The 9,748-nt window shown below is 42.1% G+C and overlaps 1 long non-coding RNA gene across 2 annotated transcripts; it reads left to right on the plus strand.

Annotated features, from left to right (window-relative positions):
- The first annotated feature begins 1,734 nt into the window (after positions 1 to 1,734).
- Positions 1,735 to 9,504, plus strand: LOC145552052 (uncharacterized). 2 transcript variants are annotated; one of them, XR_014087997.1, is made up of 5 exons: positions 1,735 to 3,414; positions 3,558 to 3,738; positions 4,392 to 5,444; positions 6,328 to 6,580; positions 6,778 to 9,504. It is a non-coding gene; the product is annotated as an uncharacterized LOC145552052 (long non-coding RNA). The 2 variants fall into 2 exon arrangements; XR_014087996.1 differs by having other exon boundaries at positions 4,392 to 6,580.
- The last annotated feature ends 244 nt before the right edge of the window (positions 9,505 to 9,748 follow it).

Here is a 9,748-nt window from a genome sequence, read left to right on the forward strand (position 1 = left end):
GCTCTAGTTTTTCTAGAACTTCCTCCTGTGTCTTCAGAAATCTAAGAAGACTATCAAAATGATTAACTGGAGTTACTGCATTAGCAGGGTTAACCATAAAAACTAGCCAGTCTCTCTTTATACATCAGGAAGTTGCTCTCTAGAGATTTTATAACCAGAGGGTTTTTCATGGCTCCAATGTTCCTAGCTCTGTTAAATCAACTAGAGCCTTTTCAATTTTTTGTATAAGATCTATCACTTCCTTGCTGGTTTGCTTTAAGGGTGGGATCTTCTCAAGCTCTTCAATGATTTCTAAAGCAATACTTGACTTATCGCCATACCTATTTTTCATGACTCGGAACATATCCGCCGCAGTATCATACGCGAACAGGTGTAATTCATGACAGATCCTTTCATCTACACTATCCAATAACTGGAATTTTTCCTTCAATTGAGCCACTTGGTTCTCCCTGCTTCTGCAGGCTTTCCCATCTTTCCTCCATCTGTGAAGTTTCTTTTACAGCCATGAATTGGTAGACAATAGGTCTGATCTTTACAATGGTGCAGATTGAGCTAGTAGAGGTAAAGATGCAAGATTCCCTGAGCTGCATCTGATTTCTCTTCTCCTCTGAATTGTTTGTGCTATAGCAACTGTGATTTTCTGTTTGAGTTTATTTTCATCAATTTAATTTGTTTACTCTGTCCTCTATACTGCCCTTTCTTTTACTGGAATCCATATTTCCCAGGTCACAAAACCATTTAACAGATTCCTGGATCATTTTACAAGGACAGCTGCACTTCTATGCCGTTTTATCACAGAAGACCTCTATGTCAGAAGACATTGCAAGCCTTTTCTGCCTCCTGGATTGCAGTATAGAGCCCATCTTGACCATATTTTTCCAACAAATTAGACTGAACTATTTGTTTGACTCATCAAATTTTGATCACAGTCATTGATAGTCTTTTCAAAATCAGCTTTTGCTGTTTATCAAGCTCACCAGCTTCATTCCAGCTCTGCTAATAGTCAGCTTTGTAATCATATTTGAATCACTTACATGTCTGGCATCAGAGCTTAGCTTTTTGAACTCCTCTCGCGTTCCATCTCTGTCATGTTGGCAGCTTTTCTGCTTAGGAAGTTTGCTTGCTTGGTGAAGGAAGATTTTGCCATGGTGCGATCCAGCTTCAATTGTTTCAGTGACTTTCCACATTTTTCAGCCATTGTGAATTGTCAGCTGCGACGACCTGATGTCCTCCTTGGTTAATCCGTCGAAGCCTCCTTATCGGATTTCTGGTCATCAGGTCAGTTGGTGTCCGACTGGTTTCCAATTGGTTTCCAATTGGTTTGCATTGGTTTTCAACTGTCAAGTTTTCCGGTCTGCCAAGCCTCCTAGCTTCTGCCCAAATTGAAAAGGCTTGCTCCCATCAAGAGAGCGGAAACAACTATTCAGTGACATGTTTTTTATTTCTCTTCTCTTTTGTCTTTAGATCTCATACAGGACACATGATTTTATATTAGTGGTCACAGTAGAAGGTCACAGCAGGTTGAAAACCAGTGGTGTCTCTGCAGGAGCTTGAAGCTGAGTTCTTTGTTTGAAGGGTACATACTGAACACAGGTGTGCCCGGTTACTTTATAAGCTCCTGAAGGCCTGAATGAGAGAGATGGGTGCGCTTGATTTTCTGTGAGGCGTGTGCCAGTTGGGTGGAGATGGTAATGCACTCAAATACATCAATCGCTGTTTAACTTAACAAATATCATCAGAATAAAGATGATAATTTAGACGAGCATAAAAAAATGATCTGAGCTCCTCAGACGAGACGCCGTCTGCTAGAAACCTGGCATGATGAGCTTTGGTCTGATGACCCTGATACTCCGTCAGGACGCAGCGAATTATCTGAGAATGATGTTAAAGTTTTCTGTTGGTAGCAGGAAACAATCTGGACATGAGACGAAACTTTGAGTAGACCGTTGGAGAGTCGCCAGGTGATCAACGGGAAAATCTGGGTTCTGATAGGAGGAAAACAAAGGAGACGACCAGAAAAACACACACAGATCATCTCCACCTCCATGATGAAGAACCATGGTGGCTCTTCATCATGGAGGTGAGCAGAGAGCAGGACTGACTAGGTTTTATTTTTACGTACGGCTTCATTTCTTAGACGTGCGTCTTTTGCTTCTCTGAGTAAAACCTGCGTCGTTTTGCAGAGCTGCGTTGGGATGTTCACGGTCCCATCGAGGGCAGAGGAGCCAAAGGTTGTTCAGTAAATCTCTGGAAATTGTGGCCCTCAGTCTGCAGCAGGAGGTCCCCTGTGTGATATGGATTGTTTTCAAGTAACAGGCGGTGAAAATGGCCATCTCATTATTTTTAATGGCTGTTTGAGACGGTTTCTGTTGCTGCGAGCGAGAGGAAAAAGTTAGAGATGCTCATGCAGAGAGGAGACTTTGTGTTAATCTGTGTTCACTGTGGAGTCATGGAAACCGAGCAGACGGCGCCGGTGAGGACCTGCAGCCTCGGAAACGCTCGCATGCTGCTGCAGCAGCTGGACTCACGCCGGGCTAATTGGGATCATTTTTTTACCCGAACCTGATTCAGTTGGCGAGTCCCAAACCAAACCAGCAGCTCTGCGGTCAGAAATCTCCTCTAACCCTGCGGTTGTGTCGCAGCTGAACAAAATGACATTTCCTCACCATGTTCTCCATCTAGATGGTTTTAATTAAGCCTCCCCTGTGGCCGCGGTAACCAGGCCAGGGCAGCGCAGCATCACAGAGATGCTGCAGCATCACAGAGATGCTGCAGCATCTGTTGCCCCGCCGGTCCAGCTGCAGCGACAGAAACAAAACACGAGGAGACTGGAGCAGCCAAACGAAGGAGGACCAGTAGGTGGTTGTCGTGTCATTGATGAAGATTGGTGAGGTTATTACCCAGCATGATCAGCCAGATGCTTCCTGACGAACCCAGACGTGGAATTCACAAAATATCCACGTCCAACTTTGTTAAGGAAAAATCTTGTTTGGTTTTAAGCTCATAAAATATAATTTGGAAACTGAGAGACTTATCCTACAAATCTATGCTGATAAAATTGTTCTTTTATTCTTTTTTCATTTATTGCAAACCCCTAAATACAAAAATGTGCAGCGTGCAAAGCAATGCAGACGCATCCGAGTCTCTTTCTATTTGAGTTTAATCATGTTAAGATGTATTAAGATGCTTTTACTCTAATATCCTTTAATAAATCCAGAGGAAAGTGAAAATAGTCTGTCTGTGTTTAATCCAGGACTCATTCCCACCAGCTCTGCTCCGTCCTGTTCGGCTGGTGACCTCTGACCTCTGGTCCTCCAAACCTCAGACTGGGTTTGGTTGAAGTGAACTCTGGTTCGGTTTGAATGTGAGACCGCTCCAAAAGCAGGAAGTGGACTACAGCGCAGGGCATTCTGGGTAAATCCAACCAAAGCTAACGTGCTAGCCTAGTTATTAAAACATTTTGTTTGTAATTTGCTCAGTTTTTGTCCAACAATGTGAAACAAAGAACAGCAGAAACTTTAGTCCAGCTCTAATTTGACCACATTTACCTCCATCAGGTTGCAGCGTCAGCTGGGCGGATGTGAAGGTGGAGGAGGAGAGTTTGACCTCCTTCAGCAGCGAAGCAGCTCATGTTCCTCACAGCTCTCATCCAATTACTGTCTGAAGCTTCCTGTCCTGCAGGAAGAGCTGGAGACAAGAGGACGAGACTTTAAAACACAGGACTTTAGAGAAAAGACAGTAAGAACCTGCAGGACACACACAAACAGAAACACACACAGAACACACAAACAGAAACACACACAGAAACACACACAAACAGAAACACACACAGAAACACACACAAACAGAAACACACACAGAAACACACACACACACACACAGAACACCACAGAACCACACAACAGAACCAACGAAACACACAAACGAACACACCACACCTAACCACACACACGAACACAGAAACACACACAAACACACAACATATAACACACACACACACACAGAAACACACACAAGACAACACACACAGAAACCACACAACAGAAACACACACACCAACAGAACACAACCACACACACATATCAACACACACAAACACACACACCAGAACACAACAGAACCAACACAACAAAACACACAGAAACACCAAACACAACAACACCACAAAACACCCACAAACACACCACACACAGAAACACACACACACAACCATATAACACACACAAACAGACACACACACACACACACACACACACATATATAAACACACAGAAACAGAAACACACACAGAAACACACACACACACAGAAACCAGAATGTGTGTACTTACAGAACAGCGAGTTTCTTTCTGTCTTTCTATAATAATAATAATTGCTGCTGTTTTAAATCAGGCAGAGAAACTAAATAATCTGCAGAGACCAGGATTAAAGTCCTGCAGGACCTGAGACGTGTCCTCTAGGAGGACGATGGACGGACTGATGTCCCCTGACACGCTTTGTCCTGGACGTCGCCATGGCAACAAGGCCTTTTGGTTTCCTTTAAAACAGGAAGGACTCTGAACTGCTGCAGTGTTACAGTATTATTTAAATACTTTATTTAATTAGCAAACTGTGTTTTTATTTTGTGATCTAAACATTTAACTCACATCAAACACTTATGAACTAAATATTTTGTTAGTAAATTAAAGGCATTTGTTAAACTATTGTTGGAAACTGTCAGAAAAACAAATTTTCAATAAAAAGTAACATTAAAATCTGAGTGAATTATTTATATTATATGAATTATTGGCTCTTATTATTATTTCTTCATTAAAACGTCAAACTATTAAATTCACTGCAGATTTGAAAGCCTTTAAATCAACAGTGATTCTTCCAGATATTACTAAAATTAAAGATTTTATCCTGCAGACAGATTTGGATCAAACATGAAGCCAATAGATTTATGAACTTTAAAACGTTTTAAAGGGCTTTAATTTTGATGCATCCGCATTACAACCAGTGGAAACATTAAACAGAAAACCGTGTCTGACAGGATGGACAACCAAACCCTCTGACCTCTGACCTTTCATCACGGGGATATAGCAGCTGATAATTTCATAATCTCTTTAGTTCCTCTGATCTCTGCAGCACAATCATGTCTGACTTGTCTGCTTCTCCAGCGTTGAGTGCAGGATGAGGCACTAGAGGCGTTTCTGGTTGGAACTTCCTGTTTCATCCGACTGCAGCTTCCTGCTCCATTAATCTGTCACTGCATGGAGGAGTTTGTGTGTCCAGCTGTTTTACAACCATCATCTAACTATGTTACCTTCAGCTGTTGCACAATCTGACTTTGCAAAGTGAAGCAGGTTCCTCTCTGAAGAAGAGGAGACTCGCTGCCGCTAGTCTGAAGGAGCTGAGTGGGCGTCGCTCATGACGAGGGAATAACTGGATGTGAAGCTAAAACAGGTGATTTTATATAACAGTTGATTAATTCCGCACATGAAAACATGTATAATTGCTCATTTCCATGTGTGAGTGTAAACCTGGGGGCGTGGCCAGCAGCAGAGTATTTGGATTTAAAGAGACAGAGGCCTGAACAGCTCATTCTGAAAATAGGCAGAACTGTGCAGACTGAAATTAGATGATCTATGAATGACTGCGTGTTTTTTAGCCGAAAGGTTGGTGCTCAGCTAACAGGTCGCCTTAAATCAGAAATCACATCCTGCTTGTGTCGGGAGAAACATGAGGTCATTAAACAGGAAAGCTACAAGCTGAGCTCTTCTGCTTCCACTAACTGCGTCAGTCAGAGACGAGACTTGGTTCAAAACGTTTAATGTTAACTAGTGAATGTTCAGCAGAGGAAGTGAGGACAGGATGGGCTGGAGGAGGAGGCAGCAGGATGAGTGAGGATGATGAAGGAGCGCGGCCCGGTTCGGTTTGTCCCCCGGGTCCGGAGCGGCTCGGTTCTCCGCTCCGCAGCCCTGCAGGAGGTTCAGGTCAGGCAGCGGCACCAATCGATGGGCTGGCAGGGACCAATACCTGCGCCGCGCTAACGCTGCTGGCTGAGCGGCGTCATCCATCATGAGGGGGAGGAAGAGGAGGAGCAGAGGAAGGATCATCCAGACGATGGTTTCTGCCCCAAACCTGATTTTAATCAAAATGCTCATGTAGCAGCAGGACGTCCTGCATGTGTCTGTGGGCCTTCAGACAGAGATGAACGTCTCTCCTGAGCGTCTCCTGGGGCAGAGACGTTAATCCATCTCACACGTTGCTGCTCCAGCCAGAGCGCCACAGCCCGATGCATCATGGGGGATCGAGAAAGCTATAGGAGATGCTTCCTCCTCTGCAGAGTATGAACGCTGCGACCAGAGGCTCAGCGTCTGGCCAGCGACAGGAAGTCTGCAGCACAAAACCGCGCAGCAGAAACGTCACATCCTGGAGTCAGAGAGGCCGTGAAGACGCTCAGCCTCCCCAACATCCACTTTTATCCCGTGTTGCTGCAGAAACTGAGCCGGTTTGTTCGGGTCATGTTGGTTCTGACCGGGTACTCTGACTTCCTCCTACACTATAAAAACATGATGGCGAGGTGCGTACCTGTCCAGGTAAGCCCCGCCCCTCCAGAGCCGCTGAGGCTCCGCCCCCTCCAGTCAGATCAACAAATATTAAATAAAACAATTATATTTCAGTTTCCACATTAAATGAAACATTTAGCTGATTTATTATTAAAGTATTTATTATGAGGTCACGGCCGATTTTTTAATGTAAACATCATTTTGTGTGATTTCTTTTCTTGTATTAGATCTTGAAAGTCTTGTATTTCCTGACTCCACGCTCCTCTCCTTCTCTGCCACCCATCGTGTCTGTGGGGCTCAGCACTGCCCCCTATCAGTGAAGCACGGTAAAATAAAAGTTAGTTTTTCCAGTTTTTGTTTCCATTAAGAGAATTTAGTTTCCTAATTCCAGTTTGAGCAATTTTACAATCAATGGAAACGCAGCTGCTGACATAAGAGCCTGAGTAAATGTTCATCGTATGAAGATGATGATGAAGATGAAACTTTCCTCCTGCTCTGCTCTCGCCTCAGAGGTATGGAAGTCAGTTAGAGCATATAATCTGTGTATTATTGAGCCAGTATTTGAATGAGCGTCGGTTCCGGCCCGTTCGGCCTCCTGAACGATGACCTCACCGTCAGCCTGGTAAACGTTTCTGAACTTACTGGTTTTACTGTCGGGACATTTTCCCACCAGTTGCTTTGATTTCTTACTGGCTGATTATTTCACCTCCGACAAATTCAGTTCAACCAGATGAATAATTAGCCTGGAAGAAAGAAAATATTCAGTGTAAATGCTTTAATTTATGCTTTTTGTTAAAAGTACACACATGTAAATTACATTTCTAAGTAATTTAAATGTTATGAATTGGACTGAAACGACGTTTAATGCCTTAATTATCAACTTATTTAGTATTTATCTACTCAGTTGATTGTAGTTCCTCTGCTGCTCTTTTTAAAATTGTCCATCTTAACGCCTGCAGCTGTTGCCATGGAGACGCGAACACCATTATTAGAGGTGATGAAGTTAAATAAGACTCCAGCTTTACTTAAGCAGCCAGAGATGATTAAACCAGCAGCTCTCTGCAGCCACGTTCCCATCCGGTCTCCCCCCAACCGAAGGCTTTAAGATGAAGGGACGGATTGGGACGACCGGTTGAGGTTTTGTGTCAGGAAGGCGGTTTGCTAAGCTGCTTATGGCTTTATGCAGAGTTATTGTCATGCAGTCTTTGGTTCTGCTGGAGGAGCCGTTAGCAGACACTTCTGCAGCGCAGCGCCGGAAACGAAGACAGAAAAAATGAGATGATTCTTCGGCTGCGTGCTAAAATAAAATGCATCAAACTGGAAGACGAAGATTTTTTAAAACAAACTTGGGAACAAAAGCAGAGAGAAGCAGCTGGACACCATCAACGTCTCCAAAACGTTTCTGATTCAGCTGGACTTTAAAGAAAACTGCAATATTTATTATCCGTTAGCTTTGCTCTCGTTGGCGACGTCAGCAGCTTGGTTATCTTTGGTGAGACAGAATAATGCAGATTAACCTGAAGACGACTTGATGGCTGAATAAACATCATAAATCATTAAACTGACATCCTGAAAACACTGATGATGCGTTGAATGTTCAACTCGTCATCTCTGGTCTGGTCCTGTGGATCGGATTTTAATCTGTATTTTAGTCACAACTAAAAAAATGAAACATTTCGGATCAGAACTTTTTACAGGTTTTACACTCAAAAATATAACTGGATTAACATTAAAAAGTCATGGACAGGATTTCCACCCGATTGCTTTATTGCAGCATTATGTAATTCTGTTACTGCAATTTAAAGCAAATAAAGCAACTTAACTTTTAGGGCTGATTCAGCTCATTTCCTACAGCTGGACCCAGAGCCAGACCAACTCACTTGCAATGTTTCGGACCAAATAATTGACTTTACTTAAGATGAATGCAAATTTAGTGAAAACCAACTTATTTTACAGTGATACCTTCACACTACTTAATTAAGTTGATCTAACTCATGAACATCAAGTTAGCTCAACAAACGCGCTTCATGCTGAAAGAAAGCCGTTTAATCTTGTGGAAAATCTTTCCATGATTGAATTACGTGAATTCAAAGACATTTTTTAAAGTGCTATTAAATTATGTGTTTTAAGACCGCACTGGGTGAAAGGTAGAAAGAACACTCAGCAATTAGAAAGGGTACAACAGAACTGTATTTTCAAAATTGTTATCCATTTTCTCTAACATGTGCAGTGCAGGCACTTTAATACAAAAGGTATAAACTCTTGGCATATGGCAACACATCTGAACATGCATTTAAGATAGTTTAAATTAATAGTTTAAACCTTTAAAGTCAGTGTATAATTAGTAATAAGAAACTTCAAAATAGTTCAGCCTACCAAAGTTCTTAAGTGCCAATAGTGTCCTGCAGAGAAAAACAAACACCACAAAAAACAGCTGATGCTGGAAATGCTCACGTTCCTAGATTTGCCAAACACAATTTAAAAAACAACAAAAGGTTAAAGTTTTGTTTTCCAGCCGAAACTGGGCTGTTTAGCATGGAAATCAAATTCCTAACAAAATAAAAAGTGTCAGTAAATTTGCTCTTCAACTTTGAGAATTGTAACAATTTAAATCTTGTTTTCGACTGCAGTCTTTAAAGACCGTTTGGTCTTATGAAGGTTTCCTCAAGTTTGGAAAACCATGTAGCAAGTTTCTGTGCCTTGTTGGATAGTTTGTTTCCATCCAATCCAGATAAGCATTTTAACAACTCAAGTTTATTTTTCTTTCCCCACAAAAAATAATCCATGCAACACTAATTACCTTAATAAAAAAAACTTAAATTGTCCACTCTTATAATAAAATTAATATTCTGAAAATTAAGGGTAGGTTTTCTAAACTATAGCTTTACTATAGCTGCTTCTTTTCCAATGGGGAAAAAGACATATTCCAGTTAGTCCTTCAACATAACAGTTCAGTCAGTGAATGTGCACATTAGTTGTCAGTTTTGAAAATGTTCATGAACATAGTTTGTGGAATGAAAAAACATTAAAGGATTGGAGGTCCCCTTTTTGTTCAATAAGCTTATCTTTTGTCCAAGTGAAATATCCAGCAGTAACAGTCCCTCCGTCTTTCCAGGCTTCAGTCCGAATAACAAAGATGGCGGCGGGACCCTCCTGCTTCCGGAACTCCACTGGCTCGTTCAGATATCGGCCGTTCAA

This window comes from Poecilia reticulata, chromosome 6 (assembly GCF_904066995.2).
Source record: "Poecilia reticulata chromosome 6, P_reticulata-male-v2, whole genome shotgun sequence".
Classification (NCBI taxonomy): domain Eukaryota; kingdom Metazoa; phylum Chordata; class Actinopteri; order Cyprinodontiformes; family Poeciliidae; genus Poecilia; species Poecilia reticulata.